This window comes from Danio rerio, chromosome 12, assembly GCF_052040795.2.
Source record: "Danio rerio strain M-AB ecotype USA chromosome 12, GRCz13ab, whole genome shotgun sequence".
Taxonomy (NCBI): domain Eukaryota; kingdom Metazoa; phylum Chordata; class Actinopteri; order Cypriniformes; family Danionidae; genus Danio; species Danio rerio.
The window spans coordinates 11507170-11519625 of NC_141032.1; the positions used below are offsets into that span (position 1 = coordinate 11507170).

The window sequence follows — 12456 nt, forward strand, 5'->3', positions numbered from 1 at the left end:
ACAGCGCAGAATTCCCTCTGATCTACCATGCTGCTGGAATGCACAGCACAATCTGTTGTATTTTGCTCTACTTTCCAGACTTGCAAGTCAGCAGCAAAGTTAGCAAAATACAACACAGGCAGCTCTCTCCTGTGGAGGCCTGGAGTCATGAAGACTATTACAGATGCATGGCAGGAGTCTTGCTCCCGTTGCTCCAGCGGGAATGATTTTCTCCAGCTGAGTCTCTCTCCTTGTCAACAGCTCATCACGACTGCCTCAAACAGAAGACAATGGGCCCATCTGATATCTGGCCTTCGTGGTCAATTGTCCGAGTGTCTATCCCCTTGCCTGTGTATCGATTCATCTCATTCCTGCTGGAGCAGCATGCATTTCCGTTCTTATATATAGTTTTTTTGTTGTTTAACTGGGGGGTATGGTGGAATATAACATCACAAGTAGAGTGGTGTTATCCTCTGGAGATTTGCTACACAATTCATACAACAGCAGATTTCCACAGCTATCAGTGTGAAAGTCAATAGGGAAGCACGATTTGGAGTGTGTTTTCTCTGTGAGATATTTAGTTTTTTCTGCACTGTAAAAAAAAATCCATAATTTTACGATTTATTTCCAGAAAAAAAGGTGAAATAACAGGTGATAAATTACAGAAATTTACCATAAAATAACAGATCCTTAAATTGAAATTTCTTGTAAATTTTTGTAATTTAATATCAGTTATTTTATGGTTAACAGCAGTAATGCCAATGAGAAACGTGTTGGAATCAATGGATGCAACATTTTTTAAACTCATCAGGCTTTTTATTTAAAGGAAAAAAAAGAAATACATTTTACAAAACATTTTAGATAAGCAGAGTTAAAAAAAAAACTTTGTATTTTCTTGTAGTTTATCAAATGAATGTAAACAGTCAGTGTTTTTGCTGACAAAACTAACTGGAATACCGCTGACATGGTAATTACAACTTGTCACCTCGTAAGTACGAACATCCCAGGTGGACTTGAACACAGCATTAACACCAGGTGTAAAAAGACCTCAGTTTATGTAATGTCTGTTAACAGCTTTCTGACAGACATCAATTCAACACAGTTTTTGTTTCCTGGAAAGATGAATCCTCAGAACCCCGGAATTGCAATAAGTGCAATGAGCAATATATTCTTGCAGTTTGGACTATTGTAGTATGTGACTGTCTCACAGAACTAATTGTAAGTGCGTCTTTTGCTTGTTGAGATCACTCCACTGTATCTTTTTTGTGAGGCAAAGAAACAATAATATTTCTCTGAAGGGTTGTCAGGTGCTGAGGTGATGCACCCTACTGTCAGTCAGCTTGTCATTTTCACTTTCTGCTCTAACTGAGCAGATATAGTCTGCTTTTTTCATTTGTGTTTTTACTTATTTTTCTGTCTCTATCGCTCATTGAACATTATAGTTACTGTATACTTTTTTTTCCTACAATTTTTTTAAAAACATGAGTTGTTGGTAGTCCTACATTAAATGAATAGTCTCATCTAAAACACAGATTTTCCTTACTAATATCAAACTACAGATTTGTTTTCTGACAAAAGCTATAGTAACTGTATTTTTTTTTTTTTTGGCAGACACCATGGTTACCATGGTACAAGTTTGTGAGGATTATGGAAAACAGCTTAAAGCAAGTGACATTTAGTTCCAGTTCATATTGCATGCTACTGATCTTATCAGCCTTTGTTCATTGTTCAAGGACTTGACAGTGTGCATGTTTCCATTGTTCTTTCACTTGTGTGTTGTACATTTTAATGAGGGACTTTTTTTTTTTATACCTAAAATATATAATGCACCAACACTGCAGTTGTGACACCAAAACACTCTCTTTAGGATTCATAAATTTTGAAAAGCACGTTTAGATTAAAGGGAAAGTTCACCCAAAATGAAAGTTTACTTACTATGTACTCACCCTCAAGTGGTTCCAAACCTTTAGTTCCCAATTAGATATGCTTAGCATGTATAGCAGGTTTGGCATGCTGTCCCGCGAGAGAACCCTGAGCTCAGAGATATTTGAGCCCATGGCTCCCGCCCAGTCAATAAGCATATCAGGAGACCCGAGATCAGGTAGGTCTCGAGAGCTCCCCCTTTAGAAAAGGGAGAAAAAGGAGGAGATGGGGTGGAAGGGGGGATTCTTCTAAAACGAATATAGTGCAGTAAGGAAAATGATCCATTTATAGTAAACTAGGATCACTCTGGTTGGATTATTGCTGATTACAGATGAGCAGCCAGTAGTGCTCAATCATACCACATCCTTCTCTCGAAATTAGTTTATGAAACTTCACTTAGTTTCTTTTTTCTGTTTGTCACAAAATAAGGGATTTTGAGGACAGCTAAAAAGCTGTAACCACTGATATGATTCTTTATTTCTTCAATTAAATACAAAAAAGATATTTAGAAAATGTTGGAAACCTGTAACTATTGAATTCCATAGCATTTGTTTTCAATGCCCAGCAATCACACAACATTATATGATGTAGGTATTTGGCTATATTGGCAAAATCCAATGTCAGTTTAACTTCAAATGATGTCAAAATAAGACGTCAGTATAACATCAGTAGACGTTGATCTTTGGTTGGTTTTAGGTTGTGGCATTAACTAACCAAAGCCCAACATCATCTAAACGACATAATATGACGTCCATACAATGTCAAAGTCTAACATCAGTAGACATCAATCTTTGGTTGGTTTAAATTTGTGGCATAGCTAAATAAAATCCAACATCATATTAACATCATAATGTAACATCCATATAATGTCAAAGTCTAACATCAGCAGACATTGATCTTAGATCGGTTTTACGGTTGTGGTATTGACTAACCAAAGTCCAACGTCATCTAAACATCATAATATGACGTCCATTCAACATCAAAATGTAACATCAGTAGACGTTGAAATTTGGTTGGTTTAAATTTGTGGCATCAACTAACTAAAATCCAACATCATATTAACGTCATAATGTGACGTCCATAAAACGTGAGTATAACATTAGTAGACATTAGTAGACATTGAATTTGTGGCATGTTGGGGTAAACGTCAATCTGACGTCATGTTGACGTCCTGTACCTGCAGGGTGATTACCGGTTTCCAGCAATTTTCTAAATGTCTTCTTTTGTGTTTTATAGAAAATATATACACATAAAGGGATGAAATGATAAGTAAATTACAGAATTTTTATTTTTGCGTGAATATATATTTTAGAATAATGTAGCCTTTTTTTTTTTTACATTGCTATAGTTTGACAGGTTGTATAACAATGTTAAGTGAATATAATATGGACTGAATTAACTATCATAGGAAGTGTAAAAACATTTTGTACAGTGCACTTCTGTTATAGAAACACAAACATATCTTGCCATACTGTAATTTAGTTTGAAAACTTCAGTCTGAGAGTCAGATCTGCCACATATGAAGCAAATTCAGAAGAATTCCTCAGAGGCAGCGCACGGTCTGTTTTACATCATAACACATCACATCATGAAATATTTATAGTTTCCTTCGGGTATGAAATTCTATATCTTGCACCCAGGAGTATATAGTAACACTTCCTCGGGGGTCTCTAGACACGTCTGACTCCTGCTGTTCATCAGTGTTATCACTCTGATGGATGCTTACAGTCCTGTCAGCATAATTGGATGTGTTTCTAAAGGCAGCGCCTCACTTCCGCTCATTCTGACCTCTTTGAAAAGTACTGTAAGGGGAAAGTTGTAGATGAATCCAACAGGACAAGGCTTGTCTGCTCAGGTGCCTTGATCCGTGTAAACATATTGAGTTTGTTGTTTTGTTTTTCAAGCCACTGGCCTCTGATGACTTTCTGATGCAGCCTTTCATTTCCAAAACAAAAACATAAGATGCAGTAAAAAGATTATATCTACTATAAAGATCAAACTCAGTCAAAATATTTCTCTGAAAATATATTCAAGCATAGTGTTTTTTTACACACAATATCATTGTAAACAAAAGTCAATGGATTTTAGAAAAGTCAAATTTTCACAAAAGATAAAAACAGTCAATCATGTGTCAATGTTTTATTTTGTTGACCTTTTAAAAATGTGCATATTATGTGCTAACCTTTATTTATTTATTTACTTATTTAGAAGAGTGTTATTCACTACCATACCCCAACTGAACAATAATTTTGATTAGACCAATATTAGGGGTGTAACGATTCCCCTGAGTCATGATTTAGTACAATTCACAATACTAACCTCACGATTCACGAGTTGCCTCAATTGTGGGTGACACTTTACTGTCTGGAGTAGTATCAGTGTGTGGGAGACAGATATATTAGAGGAACACTTTATAAGGGCAGTATAGCTGCACCCCTCCGCTTTTATCAAGGCAGCGCCACCGTAATTTCAGCTGGCAAATCGCCCGCTCAACAACTGACAGAGTGTGAGAATAGGCATCATTGTATCTGCGCTCTTGGTCAGTTTGTGGGTTGTTGAGGGGGGTTAACAGCCACGTCTTTAATGGATAATCTGAAATGACTAATTACCCAGTCATCATCGTGGGCCAGAAAATCACTGTGATCCCTAAAAACGCTTTCCCTTCAGGTTCGACCATTGACGAACTCTTCTATTAAGGCCAACATTGCCATTGCCATAGACCAAGGGTTGTATACATTTACAAATGCTTTATATCTCAAATTGCTAAAAAATTATTAGCAATGTTTTTCACATGTGTTGGTGTGATACTTTGTAGTGCGCAAGTTAATATAATTGCCTCTAGGAGTTGCCAATGGAAAAAAAAAAACAAACACAAGAAATACACGTACGCCAGACATGAAGTTGGCGTGGAGCAACGTACATTCTCACGTTAATTTCATCAATAGTAAATCCAAACGTGAGCGTAAAACCTGGCGTACACAAAGTTTTTGTGCGTACACAGCGTTGATCAGGCACGTGCACACTTAGGGCTCAACCTGTGCAGTGCACATGCCCTTTTTAGTCTTGGATAGAAAGTGCCCTCCCAAATGATCAAAAGTGCCCCCGTAACACCCCCCCACCCCCCCACCCCCAGCCCCCACCGCCCTTCAGTAGGTGCTCGACAACACGGCTCTTGCAGTGCACATGCCCTTTTTAGTCTTGGATAGAATGTGCCCTTCCCAAATGATCAAAAGTGCCCCCGTAACAGCCCCCCCCAACCCCCCCACTTTACAGTACGCGTGTGACAACAACAACCAACAACTAATTCAGAATTGTAGTCAAAATAACAGGCAAGAGGTCAGAAGACAGGCGGCAGGAAGGGATAACTAGATAAACAAGGCGAAGGTAAAAACATGGAAAAACAAGACAAAGGAAAGGCAATGTAATGCCACTTACAGTAAACAAGACTTGGCGATAGGAGTGAGTGTGTGTGCTGCTTAAATAGTGTGTTTAATCAGTCCTTGACAATCCTCCGGTGGTGCGTGTGTAATCAGTCAGAATATGGAACTTGTGTGAGCGGCCTGCATGAATGGAGATGTAGTCCAAAAATGACAGATTTGTAGTCGTAAGCTATTGTGCACATATCTATGGAGGTCAGATCGCTGGTGATCATGACAATAGAAATCTGTGACAGTAGTTTTTCTCTGTGCTGACGGTTTATGTGCATTGTATTTGTTGTTCTGTTAGTGTAAGTAAACGTATTTTAGCTGTATTTGCACAGTTTGTGTTTTGTCTAGCGCACTTCACCGCTGTCATTTTACTCTTTCTCCCTACCTCTTGCTTGCCGCTTTTGTGCCAGTAAAGCGAGTTTGCGCCTGTTTACACAGCGCCCCCTCTTTTCAAAAAATGTATTGCGATTTGTTCAACATTTCTATCGATTTGAATCGTTACATATTTGAATCGACTTTCACCCGGTGAATCTTTTCATCCCTAACCAATATGGAAGCACTTTCCACCACATAACTCCATGTAGATTTTTCTGTCTAATCACGTGCACAGTATACATTTGCTCTTTTCTATTGTTACTATTAATTGCTAAATCTTAAATAAGATCATGTAAAACAAACGAATAAACAAAAAATGATTGGTAATGAAAATCTGTTAAAAACCAAGCCAGGCTCATTCTGAAATCGTAGTCCCATGGACGTTTCTGGAGACCCTGAAATACATCCCGGAAGGTACGTACTTTTGCAGTTTTTGTTTTTGCGAACCTGTGAGAGGCCGCTGTGTGCGCTTTTTCATATCTCGAACATCTCTCGCAAGTGCCATTCGCGCCCTCGCTGTTCTCGCGTGAACCCACCAGAGGCCGCTGTCTGACTGACTAAATGATTGACTGTGCGACCGGCCAATCAGCTGACCCACCCTCCTCCTTCCCTAAACCCAACCAATTTTACCGATTGACCCACCCAACCTTCCCTAAACCCGAGGAACAATTTAGAAAATCCGGCTAGAAAAAGAAAAGCCCTCGTCTGAATTTTTCACCACGTTTTCGGATTTCACCACGTTCTCACCCTGTTATGAACTCGTTCACTTTATTTTTTGGATTTTGTTTTTGTCTTACCTGATTTCTGGAACTGCTCTTCCCCAGACTCGAACCCGGTCGCCGTGGTCAACTCCACCTCTCTGCATTTGAAGTCTGCCAAAATACACGATGAGCTGACTGGACAAACTGGTAGTGGCGGGAAAGCCCTCCACACGGAGGTAAGCGGTCAGCTGGTAAGCGCGAAAAGGAATGGCGTCACACCGCCTCGTAGCGTTCGCTTAAAAAAATAAAATGCAGCCATATGTACCTCCCGGGATGTATTTCACGGTCTCCAGAAACATCCACGGGACTACGTTTTTTAGAATGAGTCTGAGTTGCAAAAAGGTGCCTCATTTTAAATGCGCAGTGCTTACTAAAAGGCATAAAATAAGTTTGTTTGGATTCCTTTAATTACGTATTCTGCAGATGTTTCATATCTATATAAAATATTATAAGGTTGTTTGAGTTGCAGAGGTATCAAAATCTATTCAGTATAATTTCCATGCCGACTGAGCACTGATATTTCTTTGAATGGCTTCTTTTAAGTTCCATTTCTCAAGTATTGGGCATATTTAGCCATTTAACCTTCACAATATAGTGTTATCTTCCAGTGCCAGTTATCAGGACTGTCCAGACAGACAAGATTTATGCAATTTCCCACCCTCCAGTGCAGAATGAGATAGGGATTTGGATGTTTTCAAAAAAACAAGGGTTCATTTCTGGGTAAAGAGCGGCTATGATCAAAGATGTGCGTGTATTTGGTGAGAGCAGCTGGAAGAAGGGGAGCTATTAATAAGTAATGCTTAATGCTCGGAGCTGGAGCAGTTTCGCACAATTCCTCTACTTTGTTAATCCATTTTGTCTCGATGGAGGCTCTTTTGAAGGTTGTGAACAAGTGAGGCAAAGAGGAAAGGTATTAACCCGGAGTGAGTCTAGCTCGATAAACAGGAAACAAAATCGCCTGTGTGTAGGGAAGTGAGGTCAAAGGTGACATGAGCCCACGAAAAGAGTGAGTAACCCTGTCACTGAAGATGGAAAGAGAAACAGAACAGACAAGGAAGATGCATTCTAGAAAGCAGATGAGGAAACGACACTTGTGGGATTTTCAATCATAATGTCAGGCTTACGGATGTAATAAAGTCTGGAATCTGCACCGTGTTCATCCGCTCTTCTGCAGGAAAATTAAAACGATCCCCATCGATGGCTAATTTTCAGTATCATGGCGTCAGCCCAGTGCATATCCAGCTGCGACAGCTGGAACAAACTGAAGTCACTTGTTATCCAGCAAACACGAACAAGACACACACTAACAGTAATATCCCAATCTGTTTGATCAGGGGGAGGAATGCAGCTGGCTGGAAACTCCCCAGAAATCCCTCGTCCCATGTGATTGATTTGGAATCCTCTGTGGCTGCTCAGTGCCCAGTATTTTTTAGGTGTTTACGATAGACCAAAAATACAGACACTAACATGTGACAAGATATATTTTCAAGCTTTAATTAATACGTTCATATAGTGCTTAACATTTTACACAGTGTATACTGTATATTTCCTCACATAGTAAGTGTTTGGAATTGACAAAAGTTTTACATTTACTAGTTCTTAACCCTTTTACTGCCTCAACAAGAAAATAATTTAGCTCCTAATGTAACTAGTTTACACACTCAATGCATTTCTAAACATACCATATTTTCTAAAAAAGCAATCTCTACCAAATGGTAGATGTGTCGACTTATGGTAAAAGTCATTCATTTATTCATTTCCTTTTCGGCTTAGTCCCTTTATTAATTTGGGGTCGCAACAGCGGAATGAACCGCCAACTTATCCAGCATGTGTTTTACACAGCGGATGCCCTTCCAGCTGCAACCCATCTCTGAGAAAAATCCATAGACACTCATTCACACTCATACTCTACAGACAATTTAGCCTACACAATTCACCTGTACCGCATGTGATTGGACTTTGGGGGAAACCGGAGCACCCGGAGGAAACCCACATGTACACAGGGACAACATGCAAACTTCACACCAAAACACCAAATGACCCAGCCAAGGTTTGAACCAGCGAACTTCTTGCTGTGAGGCGACAGCACTACCTACTGCGCCACTGTGTCGCCTACTTATGATAAAAATACTGGAATTAATACATACTGTATACTATGAAAAATCAGAAATTATGAAGTGCACGACCAATGTATTTAAAAAAACACTAAGGGCCCTATCATACACCAGGTGGAATAAGGCGCAAGACGTGTTTGCCCAGATGTGTTGCTATTTTCAGACCAATGCAGCTTTAATTTTCTCGTTTTCCACCTCGTTGTTTAAATAGCAAATCCATTTGTGATACTTTGTGGACTCATGGGTGTTCCAGTGTAGAAAAGAGGTGTGTCAAGGCACATTTTTGGCGTGTTGCTATTTTAAGAAACTAAAATAGACTGTGCAATAGACCAGCTGAAAGCAGGTCTCAAGTCCAGCCTAGAGCGCGTTAGTTGTGTGCCTCGCTTACACATTGCTTAATATACACTGGATGTACAGCAATACACAAATATCTTTACAAATGAAAAAGAATTATTACAAAAATTTTTACTTTCTACATAAATATAAAAACCACTGCGTCCATGCCTTTTTCATGTCGGGAAGGCTTTTTTGAGTTTATTCATGATAATTTGCTTTTGTCTAATGTTATTATTAGTATTAAAAGACATAGGACATGTTTTTGGATATAACCTTTTTGACTACACTTAGTAGAATTAGTTTTGAAACAAATCTTTGTGCTTAACAAACAAAATTAATTATGTAAGCTAACGGATGTCTGTGCGTATAAAACCATTTCCTTTTCCATGTAATAGAGAAAGTGAAAGTAAAGGAAGATTGGAGGAGGCTCATTCTTTATCTTGCCGCATATGGTCTGTTTTTTCTCACTCGTTTAGTTTTTCCACTTACAAAGTCTGCCATGTAAATAGCAAATGTGCTATAGCGCGATGCAACTAACTATTAAAGGGTATGGGAGATGAGACTCTGATTGGTTTATTTTCTAAAAACACCCATAACTCATTAAGAGAATAAACACATCCCTGTTAGACCATGCGTCGCAGCGCAAAGCGGAACTTTCCATCCTTAAAATAGCAAAAGTGGATTCATACGCACCCTTAATGTTTTTGCGCCCTGCACTTTAGACTTTGCGCTTAGATTGTTAAAATAGAGCCCTATATCATCTTTATTTTTTAAAGTATGCAATAAAATATTTCAGCTTCTCATTTAACTTTTATCATTTCATTTTATCAAGTGTATCATTTAATATTTTTACAATAAAACTAAAATAAAGTGTAATAGTGCAACAGAATTGACCAGCAGTTAAAGGGGTAAATTATCTTTCAAATCTCTTGATGAAATTGAACATTTTGTCCATGATCACACAATACCATTAGGCTGTTTTATAATGTTTTTGGTCACTTTTGCTTTTAAAGGGGACCTATTATGCCTCTTTTACAAGATGTAAAATAAGTTTTGTATGTTCCTAGAGTGTTTATGTGAAGTTTCAGCTAAAAAAAAAATCACAAATAATTTTTCATATTTCTTTTTTGATCCAAAGTGTGCTGTTTTTGTAACTGTCACTTTTCAAATGAGATTGTGAAAAGCTGGAAAGGTCTAAAGTAGTGGTTCAGAAGGTGGTCTATGATGACTGTAGTGTTCATTTGTGCATTCGAAAAATTCAAAATGCCACTTAATGTTCTCACTGAGGGCCTCTTTTTGAAGTACTTTTTGCATTCCTGTTTTTGAGGAAGGATGTGCCAAATCTTTTAACTTGTCCGGGTTTCCAGATCTTCTCCTATGCTTAGGCAAGAAACTAAGTCTAAGTCAACATCCCAGGAACCTTTGTTTTTTACCGAAATTTGGTGGCACTGGCTTCTGTTTCTGAGCCTTCATCAATAACAGTATCACAAGTACTGCTGCATATTAGGGATGCAAAAATTGCAGTTTTCTTTTTTGTGTTCCCAGGTTTAATGGCATACAGTTGCAATCATAATTATTAGCCCCCCTGTTTATTTTTTACCCAATATCTGTTTAACAGAGAGAAGATTTTTTCAGCACATTTTTAAACATAATAGTTTTAATAACTAATTTCTAATAACTGAGTTATTTTATCTTTGTCAAGATGACAATACATAATATATTACTTATTACTGTATATCCAAAGATTCCTCTGCATCCTCTTCTTCATAGATCCTTAGTGAGCCTTCATTCTCCAAACCAGTCGAAGGTGAGAGCAGGACTAAAGAACTAATAAATATTGTGCTGGATAATGATTTGTTCTTGCTGGCCCCACTAACTTGAGTTGGTACATTGCTCCCACTGTTGGTATTACATCGAAGGGTTTTGGTGGAGATGACACTGAGGAAACACTGGTTGGCTGTGCCGTTGCCAGGTGAGCTCATGAGGCCACAGGCCTGGCGAATTCTCCACTCTTTCCTGAGGGTACTCCCTGCTGGTCGGCATGGAGGCCTCGTGTTTTATCGTGCAAAGATTCCCGATTTCTTTATCTTGTGGTTTAGGGTATGGCTTGAGGTGCATGTTGTTCAACTTCCAGACTGGTGGCAAATTAGAGACCTGCAATCGTGATTTCCAGTTAGGGGTGGGGTTGGCAGTAGGCTCCTCCCTCTTGTTGTGAGCGACGTCTCAAAAAACAGAAGAACTCAGGACTCCAGCCCAGCCTGGGCAAAAATAAAATAAAGTCGGAATGAAGAGATGAATTCAGTTGCTGAGAGGGAAACTCTTTGTTGCCTTGTTCTTCTGTTAACACCGGAGTAAATTCACCTCATCTGAACATAGGTCCTTTCGGACTCAACGCTTCATGTCTGTGTGGTTGTGTGTGATCAGATCAGGTCAAGTTGCTGACATTATCTTTGGAAGGTACGTCATGAATACTCACGGCTGTCTACACTAATGAGGGAGAGATATCCACTAATGAGTGGAACTTCCTCCTGATGACATGTCCAAAGGGAGAATGTCATCAAAGTGTTTCTGCAGACTGTTTTTATAAAGTATGATTAAAAAAATAATTACATTTTTACTATTAGAGGCTGGGCTATATTCACACACTGTTGATTTTTTTTTAATTAATAGATATTTTCTGTGAAAAGGGATTTTCGCATAATAGTTCCCTTAAAGGTACAACTCTTGCTACTAATAAACTATTAACTATGACTTGTTAGCTGAATAAACTATGGTTAGGTTAGGGTATTAGATAGCATTAGGGATGTAGAATTGAATGCATGCAGAATATGTACTTTATAAGTACAATTAAACAGCCAATATCTTAATAATAGGCAGGTAATACCCCAAAAGTTAATAGTGAGAAATGCTACTTAAGCTAAAGTTACCATGTTTTTATAGAGGTAAATGTTATAGGTAAATAAAACTAATATGTATGCAATAATGTTTAAATATTAGGTCACACTTTATTTTGATGGTCCGTTTGTTGAATTAAAGTTACATTGCATCTACATGTCAACCAATTTAGGTTGGGATTAGAATTAGGTTTAGTGTTAGTTTACACGTGCTTGCTTAGTCTCTTCTAGTGAGTTAAATGTCTGTTGAATGTCTGTATCAACTTATATTAAGCAGACAGTCTACTAAAAAAATGTTACCAAAAATTACATTCTAAGTTTCTAACTGATAAACAGAGAGTAAAATAATTATAATCTATTTAAAGATTTGGATCTATTTAAAGATTGTTTATTTTAAGGATATTTAAAACTATAAAAATAGCCTTAGCAAGACAGAACACACAGTCATTTTATATTCAAAGCATTTTTATGATAACATACTAATAACACAATATTTATGACACAAAATCTTTAGATCAGGGAAAATATTTCAATGAATTCATATTCTACTATAAAAATAAACACAGGGCCCAAATTAAGTAGATGAAGTAACATCCAATTATTTAGAAGACATCGAAAAAGAAGGTGTATGAAGACTATTTAAAGA

At 38.0% G+C, this 12456-nt stretch overlaps 2 protein-coding genes across 4 annotated transcripts in view; one reads left to right on the forward strand and one right to left on the reverse strand.

Annotated features, from left to right (window-relative positions):
* get4 (guided entry of tail-anchored proteins factor 4) overlaps window positions 1-12456 on the reverse strand; it is a 707996-nt gene that overhangs the window by 163846 nt on the left and 531694 nt on the right. The gene's annotated exons all lie outside the window — the stretch shown is intronic.
* The window catches only part of raraa (retinoic acid receptor, alpha a), a 333795-nt gene that overhangs the window by 42364 nt on the left and 278975 nt on the right, over window positions 1-12456 (forward strand). The window lies entirely within an intron of this gene.